Here is a 15,825-nt window from a genome sequence, read left to right as displayed (position 1 = left end):
CCAATTTTTTCAGCCACCAGTAATCAAATGTTGCGCACACATGTTCGGATGAACCCAAGCGTGCTCAAAGTTTGTTCATCTTTACTACCTGTCCCTTTTGACATGTCGCATAGGGCCCTACTACACCAACAGATTATCTGACAGATTTTTTTAAGCCAAAGCCCGGAATGGATTTGAAAAGAGGAGAAATCTCAGTCTTTCCTTTATTTTCTATTTATAGTCCATTCCTGGCTTTGGCTCAAAAAAATCTGTCAGATAATGTATTGGTGTAATAGGGCATTTGGGGTCAGATCCCTTTACCAATCACTAGAATGAGTAGGGAGAGAAGGGTGAGGCTGAGCGCCAGGATAGTCTAGAAGTCTGTGTCGTTCTCATTTTTTTTTTCTTTAAAGTGACAGTACCCATTTAATTAGACACAAAGTGCAGTACCAGACGCAATACAGAGTGCCGTTGTTACCGAAGAAAACGAGACTCCCTAATCCTGGACAACCCCTTTAAATAAAAGGCCCTTGCAGACATAACTTGCGTACATATTGCAACTACAGAACAATACTAAATGTAAAATCAAGGCTCCACATCTATGTGATACTGAGAATATAAATGGGGAAATGATTCACGATGCTCATCTGTACAGATTTGACTCATTTTATTTTCCATGGCGAACATTAAAATAAATGGAAATAATTGAAATGAAAAATGCACAAATGAGCGGAATGACTACCGGAAAGTTTTCAAGTGGCTTTTAACATTGTGCGCTGTAAGTGACTATAATGTGTGACATCATCAAGTACAAACAAGTCACAGTGCACTCAATAACATTGCTTTTAAAGAGATGGGGACCTATAGAAAAATTGTGACCTCATGAAGACTACCCCTATCTCCAAACAAAGCCTACCCTGGTGATCAGATCAGAAGTCATTTCTGGGGGAAAGCTGTAGCTGGACATACATTTTCCAGACTAAGTATTACATGCTGACGGACTGTGAGCAACCATGTCATGGTGCGTTTCCCAACCTGTAGCTGTTGTAAAACTCCTCCCATGCTTAGTCAGCTGGATGGCCACAGGTCAGGGGAACAGTGATGCAGTATATATACTGTCAGATTCAGGCTAATTTAGTGGCTTTCAATAACAGCTCATAAAGAGGTAGATACAAAGCAGAACACCGCTCTAAAACTTAGTATACAATAATTTTTGGTGGTCCTCTACCTAAATTTTCGGTCAGTTCCCAAACCTGTGCTGCGCAGTATGGCAACAAGACTAACTAGGGTAGTTTATAACTGCACATAAGCATGACCAACCCAAAACAGATTATCTTCACTTTGCTGTTGTCAGCATAAAAACTGCCTATCTTGGCTCAAATGCAAAAGTCATTATCATTTATTTATTTATTTTTTTTAGAGTTTCACAACAGGCTGTAAAGTGAGACATTTTGACGGTGTGGCCAGGTGCCATCTAGTGGCCAATTTAAAAAAAAAAAAAAAAGAACTGAGAATTGATTTTTACAGAGAGACACAAGCCACAAAGTTACTTAAAGAGGACCCGTCACCCCCGATGCCAGGGTGGCATCCCGCTGGAGCACCCTATACTTACCTGATCCCGCTTCTTGAGCCGGTTGGGTGACTGAGATATCAGCGCCCGAAGCCCGGCGCGCGCGCTCCTCAGATGGATCCAGCGCTCATAGAGAATGACAGGCGAGCCCGACGCTCCGTCATTCTCTATGAGCGTTGGACTCATCTGAGGAGCGGGCGCGGCGGGCTTCGGGCGCTGGTATCTCAGTCACCCGACTGGCTCAGGAAGCGGGCCCGGCGGGATCAGGTGAGTATAGGGTGCTCCAGCGGGGGGCCGTGAGCCTGTCACCCCGGCACGGGGGGTGACAGGTTCCCTTTAATAGTTCTTAGGGCCCTTTAACATGGAGCGACAATCGGACGATTCAACAGATTATGGTTCTGTGTAAGGGTGCCTTTACACAGAGAGATTTATCTGACAGATTTTTGTCAAAGTCAAAACCAGGAAAAGACTATAAACAGAGAACAAGTTATAAAGGAAAGACTGAGATTTCCCTATTCTCAAATCCATTCCTGGCTTTGGCTTAAAAAATCGATCAGATAAATCTCTCTGTGTAAAGGCACCCCTATAGAGACAACGATCAGCCAATGATCGTGTGATCGGCTGATTGTGTCTTTAGGTTCAGACCTAAAATTATCGGCTGACGACCGCACATTGCTATGTTTAATAGCGATGCGTGGCTGACAGCTAATGATTGAATAAACTGTTATACATTACCGGTCCATGCTACCTCTTTTTTCCTGTCCTCTGCTTCCTCCCCGGTGTCGCAGCTATAACTTCAGAGCGGTCTGTCTGAGCTGACCATCTGTCAGCTCAGACAGGCCACTCTGAAGCTACAGCAGCAGCGCCAGGGAGGAAGCAGAGAACAGAAGAAGACCGGGAGCATGGACCGGTAATGTATAACAGTTTAGGGCAAGGGCTGCACGGACATCGCTAACTATGTCTGTGCAGCCCTTGCTAAACGAAAATCCAGCCGTGCAATAGGCTCAGTGAACGAGCGCCGATCTAGCAGATCTCGTTTACATTATTGATCGGGCCTTTATTGTCCCTTTAAAGGACAACTCCCGCGGGACCCCCCCAAAAAAAAAAAACCACAGACACACACAGACACCATACTCACCATCCCTCCGGTGACGATCGCCACTCCATTCGCCCGCCGTCCGCCTCACCGTCACCGCCGTCCAGCGATGTCTCTGATTTCCGGGTCCTGGGGATGGAAAAGGCTGCCAGTGCGCTTGCGCACCGGCAGCCTTTTCATTGGCTGGAGCGCATCACATGGCTTCCAGCAACCTCAGCCAATCAGGGCTGACGAAGCTGGAAGCCATGTGATGCGCTCCAGCCAATGAAAAGGCTGCTGGTGCGCATGTGCACCAGCAGCCTTTTCCGTCCCATTCACTCTCTATGAAGATGCCGAGGAGGAAGAAGACCCGGACCGCCCCCCAGCTCTGACGTCGTCGTCACCAGATGCCGCCCGGGAGAAGAGGACCGTGACGATCGTAATAGGTAATGTATATATTCTTTAACTTCCGGGGGGGGGGGGTCGGGGGGTGCGAAAGTGGGGGAAGGGGGCCAGACCGGGTATTTAACCACATTACAAAGTTATATAACTTTGTAATTTGTGTTAAATAAGCTAAAAAAAATTTTCGTGGGAGTTGTCCTTTAAGTGCAAATTTCTTTTCTTTTTTTTCTCTTTACTGGAGGACACTGTCTTCTCTATGCAACTTAAAACTAATTGCTTTTAAAGCTAATTTCCTATTGTATCAAAGACCTCTAAATTATAAGACGGGTAAACGCTTATAATGCTTCTGTCTAATTATAACTTTGTAACATCTTGTGAATCGGAGAGAGAGAGGAGAGGTACCAGGACCAGTAATTATATGCTGGCAGGAAGAGACAGGACTTGGGAGACTCCAAAACTCAATTAGCTATAAAAGCAATTACTTGTCCCCTTGTATATAGGCTGAAATAAAGCAAAAATGTTCATTAAAGAGCACTGGCGTCTGCACAGCCGCAATGACACCGCGCTTCTGCTTTATACCCTGTAAGCAAAGCGAAACAAATGCTCCAAAAACATTAAAAGAGAAATAATTCTACTTTTATGGAGGCTTTCAAAGTCGTATAAGAGTCCAGTGATACGATAAAGATACAGAATCACAGGACGGGAACTTATAGCTAATGCCATGTCAGCATCACTTGGTTTAGGAGAGTGACGGGTAAGAGTAATAAGGTCCCTCTTTTTATACATCTACTAAAGGGTTGAAAGAAATGATGAGATTTGTTATGTATTTAAATGACATATATGTTATACATGTGAGAACATACTACTGGGCAATAGTTTCACTAAATGTAGGGAAGGGTAATGGTCACAGCTACAGTTGTATTTTGCAGCACAGGGGGTGGGAGAGCTGCCCTGTCCACTGAAGTATAGGGATGGGGCAGTGGCCTTTTTGAATGTAGCATAGGGAGTGGGGCAGAGACATTGCCCGCTGTAGCAGAGGGTGGAGCAGCAATTTTGCCCACTGTAAAGTGGGTGGTGCAGCCTACTTGTCCACTGGGTGGGGCAGTGGCCTTGTACACTATAGCACATGGGGTGGGGCAGTGGCCTTGCTCCCTAGAGCAGTGATTTTCAACTAGTGTGCCGCGACACATGGTCGGGTGTGCCGCGGAGAAAGTTCCCCAAACTATGGTGCCCCTGTAAGACAGGAGGAAACAATGGGGGAGAGAAACCTGGGGATGGGGGAGAAACAGGGGAGAGAAGCAGGGGGGAGAGAAACATGCGAATGGGGGAGAGAAACAGCGGAGAGAAGCAGGGGGGAGAGAAACAGCGGAGAGAAGCAGGGGGGAGAGAAGTTTGGTGGAGAGAAGCAGGGGGGAGAGAAGCACAGGAGAGAAGCAGGGGGGAGAGAAGCACAGGAGAGAAGCATGGGGGAGAGAAGCACAGGAGAGAAGCATGGTGGAGAGAAGCACAGGAGAGAAGCAGGGGGGAGAAGTATGGTGGAGAGAAGCACAGGAGAGAAGTAGGGGGGAGAAGTATGGTGGAGAGAAGCACAGGAGAGAAGCATGGGGGAGAGAAGCACAGGAGAGAAGCATGGGGGAGATAAGCACAGGAGAGAAGCACAGGGGGAGAAGAAAACAGGCCCAGGTTTCACACTGAGTGAGTATAAATACATTTAGAATCTATATTATTAACTATATGTATAATATGTACTGTTTTAGTGTCATTTTGTGCCATTTTGGTTGGTGGTGTGGATTTTTTAAGTATAAAAAGTGTGCCGCGGCTCAAAAAAGGTTGAAAATCACTGCCCTAGAGCATATGCGGTGGGGCAGTGGCCTTGTACACTATAGGATATGGGAGTGGGGCAGCGGCATTGTCTACTATAACATATGGGGTGGGGTAGCAACCTTGTCCACTATAGCATATCCGTGGGGCAGTGGCCTTGTACACTGAAGAACATGGAGTGTAGCAGTGGCCTTGTTCCCTATAGCATATAGGGTGAGGAAACACCATTGTCCACTATAGTATATGGGATGAAGCAGTGGTCTTGACTATTTTAGCATATGGGTGGGGCAATGGCCTTGTCTACTATAGCATAGTGGCCTAGTCTACTATGCTATAGTAGACAAGGCCACTGCCCCACCCCATTTGCTACCGTGGGCTTGCGCTCTAACTAGAGAGTGGGAGAGCAGTCTTACCACCAGTAGCATAGCAGGTGGGACAATGACCTTGTCCCTTTCAGCATAGGGGGTGGAGCAGCTGCCCTTTTAATATAGCATCGGGGGGGGGGGGGGGGGGGGGGCAGTGGCCTTGTCTGCTGTAGCATAGGGGTAAAGCTGCCGCGGGGGATGGACCTTCTTGATCCATAGCCAGGTAGAATTGTGACCCCCAAGTGAGCTACAAGAGAGAAATATGTAGTAAGCCCCAAAGCCTGACCGAAGGAACCAGAGAACCTGAAAGCCACCAGTATCCACTACTTGGAAAACGCGTCGCGCTCTGCTCCTGCCTGGAAAGCCAGAAAATAATAGACATTTCATTCGTTTTTTTAATCCTAAGAGTAAATATTAGCAACGTGAAATCAGCAGCCTGCACTCCGTGCCAGAGAGATGAGGCCGGCTACAGATCCAGTCCCCTCTGGCAGTGAATAATCCAATTAAGTTAATTATGAACAAAAGATAAAAATAACATAAAACTGAAAAAGCACTTCATACATTTGTGCTACATGGGCGTCCCCTGGCTCGTAGAGTATTAAATACACAGACATCTGAACAAGCTGTGCCGGCCTATCTATCAGATATAAAGAAGTACAATCGGAGAGCTGTATTCTTTATAGAGGTTGCAATACAAATTGCATTACATGTAAAGAGACGTCTCAAGATATAACGTAAAGAACAATAAAGCTGGATGTATTATACAGCCTATCTGGGTCTTATTAGATATTCAACAGTAAAATCTATATTTACTAGCAGCAAAGTAAAAACCAGACACAGCTCACGCCAGGGGATTGGATCCTGCGGCAATGTCCCTTGCCCAACAAGGTCCATGCACAAGCCCTAATAATTAGAAAAGGGCTCGTGCATGGAACTCAAATGGCAGGGCATGGCATGGCTGCCTTGGTAGCCCAATCCCCTCATATAAGCTGTGCTTCTTCACACTGAACTGTGGAGAACACATGGAAACCCATCATGAGACTGGGGCTTTAACATGGTTTGGAATGATTGGAGTAAGTCCAAGATTTTGCAGAATGTTAATAAGCCATATGGGAAAAATTCACCCCAAGGGACCCAGCATACATAACTCTTATGTTTATCGACCTGTCGGTGTTTTCATTAAATGTACAGCCTGGCACCGTGCCACTACATGTGCAGAACGTGAACCTTTCGGTGCCGACACTTATCACGCCATAGACTAGTTGCCAATGGAAGAAGGGGAAAAGGCAAGAGCCAAAGGAAGGTTATTAATTGTATAGACACATAGGGGGAGATTTATCAAGCATGGTGTAAAGTGAAACTGGCTCAACTGCCCCTAGCAATCAATCAGATTCCGTGTTTCATTCCTCAGACTCTTTGGAAAATGAAAGGTGGAATCTGATTGGTTGCTAGGGGCAGTTGAGCCAGTTTCACTTTACACCATGTTTCATAAATCTCCCCTATATGTACCACCATAAAGGTCTGCGATCTTTGTGTGACCATTCGTTAAGGAAGAGAGGCCTATGAGTATTTAGCTTTACAAGGGTTAAAACTAAGGTACAGGCTTCAGACTTATAATGGAGCAGTGCCATCTACCCAAATCTTGCCTACAGACATGTGTGCCATGTTTAATAGGGAACCCTTTAAGAGTCTACAACAATTCCTAACCACAGCTTTAAGGTCCCCATACACCTACAATAATTGTCAGCCGAACGAATCTTGAGCCAACAGTTATTTCTCCCATCCTTCCCCATACACATTAACTTTCCTGTATTTTTTATGGGGAGGGGTAAGACACAGCCAGACAACTCTGATGGTGGCTTATTTCTCAAAAAAAAAAAAAAGGGGTCAGGCAGTGAAATGCCAGCAAGTCCAACCTCTATCTCTGCCGATAGATGAATCTTGGAAGACCCTCATACACTTTATACTGGTGGTCAAACAATAGAAGTATAAAGTGTATGATGACTTTAGGAAGCAAATCCAAGTGTTAAGAAGATGATCCCAACTACTTTCAGCTTTGTTACAAGAGACAGAATTGGAATAATATTCTGTGATGTGACTGATGGTTTCTTTCTCAAAACTCTCATGATAATGGAAGGACCTAAAGGGGTTGCCCAAAATTAGAGAATATGGTTCACATTACGGATTACTCTCTTGGCCAGGGTGGAGGGCAGTTATAAAGAGCATCTCTCTATGGAAGAGTCATCCTGTCCTGAATTATATAGACAGCCAGTGATATGAATGAGCAACTGTGTAATGCATAAATTCTCCTCTGGGGGTGCTGCAGGGAAACTGAACACTTTTACTACCAGGTTCCATCCCAGATGGCAGCAGATCGCTGGAGATACCAGCACAAAAACACTATGTGATAAGCTTTAAAGAACTTTCAAACCAGTGGGGAATGTCCAAGGTAGAGAATCCCTTTAAGAGAATTAAAAAAAAAACTTCTCTATTTAAAACTCGATCAGTGCCTGTAATGTCAATTTTTATAAATCTCCCAAATTAATTTGTTATACAGAGAATCCTATATAAAAATTTAATATAGAATAAAACTGCTACCTTTTCCCTGTTATCTTTTCCTTCTACAAAACCCTTTTAAAAAATCTGCTAAATAATGAATATTGAGTCTATTCTGACATTTTCATTGCCATTTCCAGCAGTAAAATCCTGAATAAGTGAAAAGAAGAAAAAAAAAAATAAATCAGGCAAGTTGGATGTGATCCCTCAGTATGCACACACTTAGGGAGATGACAGTCGTATTTTCGATATGACAGCCACATGAACGGCCATGGTCAATATCCATGTTCGCTACGTGACAGCTGGAAGAGCCCTCGGGGAATTCATCCGTCAGGCAGAAAGTCACCTGTCATAGCTAGAGATACGCTGGGAATCTAATTCATTGAATGGATCCTGGCCAAACACTTATTACCACTAGTAATTCTCTCGGATAAAGTGGCTATTTTCCAAAGATGAACATTTTTAACATGGATACATTTACTTATAAAGTGGCCGCCCAGAAAGATGGAGACCTAGGGGGCTTCTATGCTGTGAGCAAATGTGAATATACAGAGAACAGTTCACATTATTTCTGCATTGGGTTTATTAAGATGAACAACATATATGTGGCTATTGACGGAGAGCACTGACTTTGCTGTAGGCGGTCAATAGAATAGAAAAGGGCAACAATATTCCCAATAACAATCCACAGTTACCTCCCCAGATCCCCCCATACACATAAGCATTCGGCTTATGTGTTCCCTATCGGGAGGGGTATGACAATCAGACTGCTCTGGCTCAGAACAACCCTCCCTGACAGATGATGCCGGGGGAAAGAAGGGTCGGTGGTTTCAATTTTCACCGCCTAACCCTTCTTTTTCTCCAACATCATCTACACCAGTGAAGAGCTGTAAGGCTGTTATACACCACAGACAGACAACTTAAAGGGGAACTATGGGACAGCCTTGCTAAAAATGTAAAAAAAAAAATTAAAAAAATTAACAATGCAAGTTTTGTTTACCTATGTCCCCCTCTGTATATTCTTCAAGTGGTTTCTCTGTTTTAATTTTCTGCCCGCTCTTATGCTGTTCTTCTTCCAGTGCACCGCAATCAGACTACATCTCCCAGTAATTTTTGTGGTGCACGCCCAGAAAGTCTTGCTTCTCACACCCTATAACCCCGCCAATATGCTTAATGCTCCCCAAGCCTTTGCTCCGCTGCATCACAGGGCTCTCAGGCCCCGCCACCTGTCATCTTTTCCCAGGTTGCAGGCATGTCACGACCCGGGTTCAAAGTCACGAACAGGTGGAATTAGCCCACTCAGCCAATCAGTGACTGCAGTGGTGTCCCTGATGCTGAGCGGGGCATTCGTCAAGAAGGTTGTGACGTAGCTGGCGGGGAGCTATGAAGACAGCCAGCGGGGTCTAGGAGCAGAATGCAGTGCTTCTTGAGCACCAGGACAGGTGAATACGACTTTCTTTTTTATGTTCCCCCACTCCCAGCCTGAAAATTTTTTTGGGCCCGGCACTGGTCTTCTCCTTTAAGTTTATATCCTGCTTACTATATGGTTACAATGAAAGACAAAGCAAAGATGTAAGGAAAGGCTAAGTTAGCTTGATTGGCTAAAGTGTTTTCCTTCCTATTCTCAAACTCCTATGATACAACTATTCTGCCTTTGTATAAGGAAGCAGCAGTACCGAAGCAAACACAAGGTGGTTTTGTGAGTCAGCCAAGACCTGCTGGCTACATTGTGATTCCTTAATCGCTGCAGAATATCCAAGGCTGAAATAAATGTGCTCTTGGCAGATAGTGTCTCTCTCGGCAGAGCCAAGTCTCTTATCACAGGATAAATTAATTCTGCAGCATATTCCGCGTAGTCCGAAGATGATCATATGTAGTCTCGGCACACAAAAAAAAAAAAATTATCACAATGAAGTTTAATATCACACAAAGTAAAAAAAAATGATGTTCTCAAGGTAATTGTAGGTAACAACTCTGAAAAAAACATCTAAGAGCTACCCTACGTGGCCTTGCGGAGCCCAGACACAGATGCAGCGTTACTTATTGATATTATACAGGTGTCATGGAGGGGGACGCAGTCACATTCCATCATTAAGGCCAGTTGTAGGCTATGTTCACACAACGTAAGTAAAGTATTAATTACGGCCATTGTTGCCGATTTGCAACACTGCCATGATTAATACTTTACCTACATTGTGCTGCAGCCGAAGGAATCCCAGCAGGAGTGTATACACATAGTATACACTCCGGCCAGGATCCCCGGCGGCGCCGCCAAGAAACTGAAATGTCAGTTTTCTGCGGCCGCTATTCATTGAATAATGTGCGGCTCCGGCCTCATGCTCTATTGTGAGCAGCGGGGAATTCAGATGGGGGTGAACACGGATGCGTCCACATCCGAATTCAGCGGCAGTAAAGATCATCCGTCCAGTACTGCAGTACCGGCTGGGATGATTTTCTCTGACACCAACCTGCCTTTCTGTGACCCGGACGGGTCACAGAATGGCCAGTGTCTTACGCCTTACACTGCATTATTTTGCAAGCCAAACCTGGAATCTTTCCCTTATAGTTTTACTCTGTGTACGTTCCACTACTAGTTTTTACTAAATCCATGCTCTGTTATATCTAGGTAGGACTTTAGCGCTGCTTAGTCCAATCTTTATTGTTCACAAATAACATGCTAGAATCCCAGCACAGACTGGACAGACAAGCGGAACAGTAGGAAAAGGAGAGATTTAGCAGTGCAGATTAATATGTTACTGAAGATCTGCAAAAAGCAAGGTGACAACCGCTAATGAATGCAATTACAGGTTGTCACACAACATCTGTAACCTATATATGAAAATAACTCAGAAGTGAGAATATATAATGTGAGTTTTAATCCCCTTTATTATAATTTACCTGGGGGGGGGGGGTAGGGGCATGATCATGTTTAAGGGTGAAACATAGTGCCGCCCTTTTAAAATATACCTGTTGCTTTTCAGAGTAAGCTGTTATGTGTGTACATGAGGAACAACGCTATTTCAGCCAATATATAGCTCGTATATAGGATTTTTCACCAGTTTTTCCCTCGGCTATTTTAATCTCTAATTTTCAGTTGTCTTTGAGGTAGTGGGCTGAATCTACATTTTATGATGTCTGACATACACAGAATAGAGGATCCTGCTCCTATATCCTTACACCACACTTTGAAAGCAAGAAGCAGCATGGAGGACATTATAGAGTAACAGCGGTGTAAACTGTAAATTAAAGGGGTTTTCTGGGCAAAACATACTGATGAGGTTACCCGAGGATAGATCATCAGTCCCTGATCGTCGAGAAGGGGGGGCTGTTGTCTCAGTTCACTGTGCAGTGACCGAACTTGTTTACTGCAGCCCAGCAGCATATCATTTGAGCAGGAGCTGATCTGCAGTTACACATCGCCGCTGCTATACAGTAAACAGAGCCAACTGCTTCTGGTCCCATTCTCTATGCAGTGCGTGAGTCGGACAGCTGAGTGGGCACCGCACTGATCACTGACTGCTCAGCAATTCTAAGGACAACTCATCAATATAATTTACCCAGAAAAACCCTGTAAACCCAGAGGTAAGCTCTAATACTCACAATAAGCCCATCTAGAGTCTCGGCAGTTTCTCTGCCTCCCTGCCTTTCTCCTCTTTCCATAGACTTCTACAGGCAGCATGTAATCTGATCCTTCAGTCAACTTCTAATCTGTTTCCTTTCATTGGAAACTTGTCATAACTTTCATGCTGCCTGACCCTTGAGCAGTCCCCGGCAGCTTTGCCTGTCCCACCAGCCTAGATTAATCGATTACTGCTTGTTTGGGTTAGGGAGGAATCTATTAATCACGGCACAAAAAGAAAAAGCCAATGTGGACTTCCATGATATGGTTCATGCACAGATTCAACCAAGCATGACTCGGCACAGAGTTTTCTCACTGGCTGCGAGGAAGACCTGACAGAGAGACAGTGGGGACAGAAAACAAGCAACTTTATGAGGGACAATATGATGGACAATGACAGCTGTGACCATGAGACTCGAGGACAGACGGCTGACCTTATAAGATGATGGTACATGAGGCTGCAGCCAGGTTTTTATTTTTGCATTGAAATAGAAAAACAAAGACAGTAAAAAAAATCCTACAGTATGAGCCATCGGTGTGCAGAAAGGAAGCACAGCTCTGCTACGTCTGTATGGATTAAGGAAATTACTTATGGAATTACTGCACAAAGTGCACAAATCATAAAAAAAATAATGCGTCATAAGGAAACATCCCATATAGGTTTTGGTATACGCAGGGTAACCTGACCTAAATGTCATCTTATCAATGGAGAGCTGCCAAGAGAACAAAATCCCATGACAACGCTCGCCCACACCACCTGCCCGGGTAAATGGTCTCCCGAGGGGAGGACGCAGAAGCAGGTAGGAGTCATACACTTCCTAAAGGTCTTGACGTAATGAAGAAATTAGCCCCCGCTTCTACGGCAGGAGGGGAAAATGGTTTAACATTATCCCGTGGAGTCCAATTTGCACTTTTTAAATCTGGCATTTTCAGATACAATTGACAATTCTCAAGGTCTTTGTAGGTGGGCAATGCCACCAGCGTCCACATCAGCAATGTCATCTCCAAAGCCTGCTAAGCCTGTTACCATAGAGCCCGAGAGTGAATGGGGCCATAGTTACCCAAGTAATAAAAGCATATTATTTATGGCATAATTTGTTATTACTGTACTGTATGTACCGTTTATGTAGGTGAAAGGAAAGTATGGCTCTGGCCAGTGTCCGGAGGTGGCGAGAACAGGAGCATTACTGCAGTGTGACTAGACTCAAAGGGGATTACACAAAGAGCAGGAACGGTTACCTTAAAGGAATCTCGTTCCCATAATTATGACATATAAATGGCATTTCAACAAGCCTTCCATCAAATCAAGCGTACAAAACTATATTATACCCTGCCAGGCTATAAATTACTGAGAAAAAGTGAGCGGGGAGACACTCACTGAGGGATTAGGTTACATGTCACCCATAGAAGTCTATGAAGAGGGAAGGAGGAAAAGTTATAGCCAGAAGCTGAAGTAGGACAAAGGAGCTTTTTGTATTGGCAAAATTTCACTAGATTCCCATGATTTATAGTTCGCAACAGGGAGGCAATACTATGTGTGTATACATCCCTGTGCAGGAAAGTGGCAACCATATAATACTTGAAGTGTCACAGTCATTTCACAAAACTTTTGACATGTCATAGAGACATCTCAAAAGTCTGAGTGTTCAGACCCCTACAGATCGGGAGATTGAGCCCAGTTCTGTGTCATGTGATCAGTCGGACTTATAATGGAGCTCTATGGAGCCCAAATGATAAGTCAGACTGATCACATGACACTGAGCCAGGAGAGGATCAGCTCTATATCCCGATTGGACCGATTAAAACTTTTGACATCTCTATGACATGTGAAAAGTTTTGGGAAACGACAGTGACACTTTAAATCTAAAAGTGCTGGTGGTTCTAGAGATGAGTGAACTTCAAGCACGCTCTGGTCTGTCCGAACCTGAACACTCTGCATTTAATTACCGGTGGCTGAAGTAGTTAGTTGCAGCCATAGGGAATCCTTAGGACTGCATCCAGCTTCGTCAGCCACCGGTAATCAAATGCAGAGTTTTCAGGTTTGGGTGAAGTTCGTGCCCGAAGTTCGCCATCTCTAGTGGTTACCTTCCTGTCACATGAGATTCAATCTAAATGCACTTTGTTAAAAAGGGTATTTCATGGAGATGGGGTATTCCCATCTCAACTAGTTATACCTGAAGGTCTCATCAAATTAAATATTTTTGCTAATACATTCATTTAGCAAACTTGCCTCCTTCTCTTGATATGCTGATCTTTTCCTCCCATTGTCGACAGCTCATGGTTAGGCTGGTGTATCGAAATAGTTTACATATTTATGTATATTATACAGTATATATATACATTAAATCTCTATACACCATCCAGAACACTGTTTTTAGAGCAGAGTGGTGGTTGGTAACCTAGACAACTAATTGTCAACAATGAGAGGAAAAAAGCAGCATATCAGAAGGAGGCGAGTTTGCTAAATGAATGTATTTTCAAAAATATTCAAAGGGGTTATCCAGCATTAGAAAAACATGTCCACTTTCTTCCAGAGACAGCATCACACTCTTGTTTAGGTTTGGTTTGAAAGTAAGCTCCATTCACTTCAATAGAACTAAATAGAAAACCTGCACCCAAACTGGGGACAAGAGTGGTGCTGTCTCTGGAAGAAAGCGGCCATGTTTTTGTAGCGCTGGATAACTACTTTAACTTGGCAAGTCCTACAAGGGTAACAATGCTAGCTGACATGGGAATACACCTTTAATTGAACATTATAGTTTTGGGGGGGAGAACACCACCACCATGCAGGGATGGGTTTAAAAAAAAAGTTGCTGAACAGCAACACAAACAAAAGCAAAAAAATAAAATAAAAAAAAGCCGATGTCTCATCTGTCATTGAACCGGGCACTGTTTGGGGAAGACTCATAGAATTAGAGCTGTACGAGCGTATAGTCTTGTTTAACTAAGACACTAAGTTGATTAAATTCTTTGGATAATCCTGAAAGACGTTTAGGGATAAGACGCATCAAAGCGCTACATGTCATTTCATCACCAAGTACAAAATAAATTGGACTCCGAGCCAGAAGATTCTGTTCAGTGAGTCAAGGAAAACACCCCGTCGTGTCTGAGAGAAGTTCATCAACTGTTTATTTCACAGGGTGACACCCCGATGACAAATTGGTTTCATCATTGGGACGTGGTGACACTATTAAGCATCTTTTCATGATTCAGTGTCAGAACACCCACCCGGCCCTGCTGAACTACATAAACTATCTACAAGTCAAGCGCTTCAAATCAATAGGACGAAACTTGTGCCCTTCCATCTCCAAGGACTTCTCACATGAACTGATCAGCCGGAGCTTACGACCTACAGAGAAACATTTCCATTGCATGGTGATCACTGGGACCCAAATATTTAAAGGAAAACGTATTTTAAGGGTGGCTACACAAGTAACTGATCCGCAGCAGACTTCACACTGCAATTCGCATCAAAAAGTTAATGCTGACGCTCTTAACCTGTGATGGCCCAGTGTATACATTTCCAGTCCACACTCCAGCTTGCTTTGGGGGCTCCTGGCATCCTGACATCCAGCTCAGGTGCGGCAGGGCAGCATACGGATGAGCAGGACGTCACAATGCCAGCAGCCCCCAAGCCAAGCCGGAGCATGGACTGGTAATGTATACACCAGGCCACTGAGGGTTAAGGGGCCCGGCGTTTATATACTCGCAGCGGGATGAAAAGCCCTCTGTGAGTATGTCATCCTTTTCAGAATGACAGTTAAAGTGTCGCTGTCATTCTAACTTTCAAAACCTAAATCAGCAGTAGATGTGATATACAGCAAGTTTGCAATTTACATTCATTATTTTTTTCTTTTAGTGATCATGGAAAACACGGCACTTCCTGTTTTCAGACTATTTTTTCAGGAAACAGTCAGAAAACAGGAAGTCATGTGTTTCCCAGGCCATCCGAGAACTCACAGAGAGAAGACAGTCATGTGATTGGTGGAGCAGTGACTCTTTGTACTAGCCGGAATTCCTGTGTTTAGTCTGTTTTTTTTTTTTCCAACCAGCACAAGTCAGAAAATCTGCCTTCAGAAGACTAGACCTGGATTTCTGGTAAGTATAGCTTTGTTTTACAGCATGAAAACAAAAAAAAAAAATGACTGTATATTGCAAACTTGCTTTATATTACATCTATTGTTGATTTAGATTTTGAAAGTTATAACGACAGGGACACTTTAAGGGATCCACAACGAATGAGTTACATGAGAAGCTACCCTAAGAAAAGAAAATACTTTCTGGGGGCTTCATCCTGGACTACTAAGAAATTAATGTAAGCTACCTAAATACACCCCATTACAAACCCCAGAGGTCAGAGGATTGGGACTAAGCATCAACAAAGGCTATATGGGTTTTGTATTCTGGTTGATACTGGCTTAGCCACTGAGTGTTGTGC

At 44.1% G+C, this 15,825-nt stretch overlaps 1 protein-coding gene across 1 annotated transcript in view; it reads right to left on the bottom strand.

Moving 5' to 3' along the window:
- DDX10 (DEAD-box helicase 10) overlaps window positions 1-15,825 on the bottom strand; it is a 161,055-nt gene that overhangs the window by 39,844 nt on the left and 105,386 nt on the right. The gene's annotated exons all lie outside the window — the stretch shown is intronic.

Source organism: Dendropsophus ebraccatus, chromosome 5 (genome assembly GCF_027789765.1).
Source record: "Dendropsophus ebraccatus isolate aDenEbr1 chromosome 5, aDenEbr1.pat, whole genome shotgun sequence".
Classification (NCBI taxonomy): Eukaryota; Metazoa; Chordata; class Amphibia; order Anura; family Hylidae; genus Dendropsophus; species Dendropsophus ebraccatus.
This window is presented reverse-complemented; position numbering and strand designations above follow the sequence as displayed.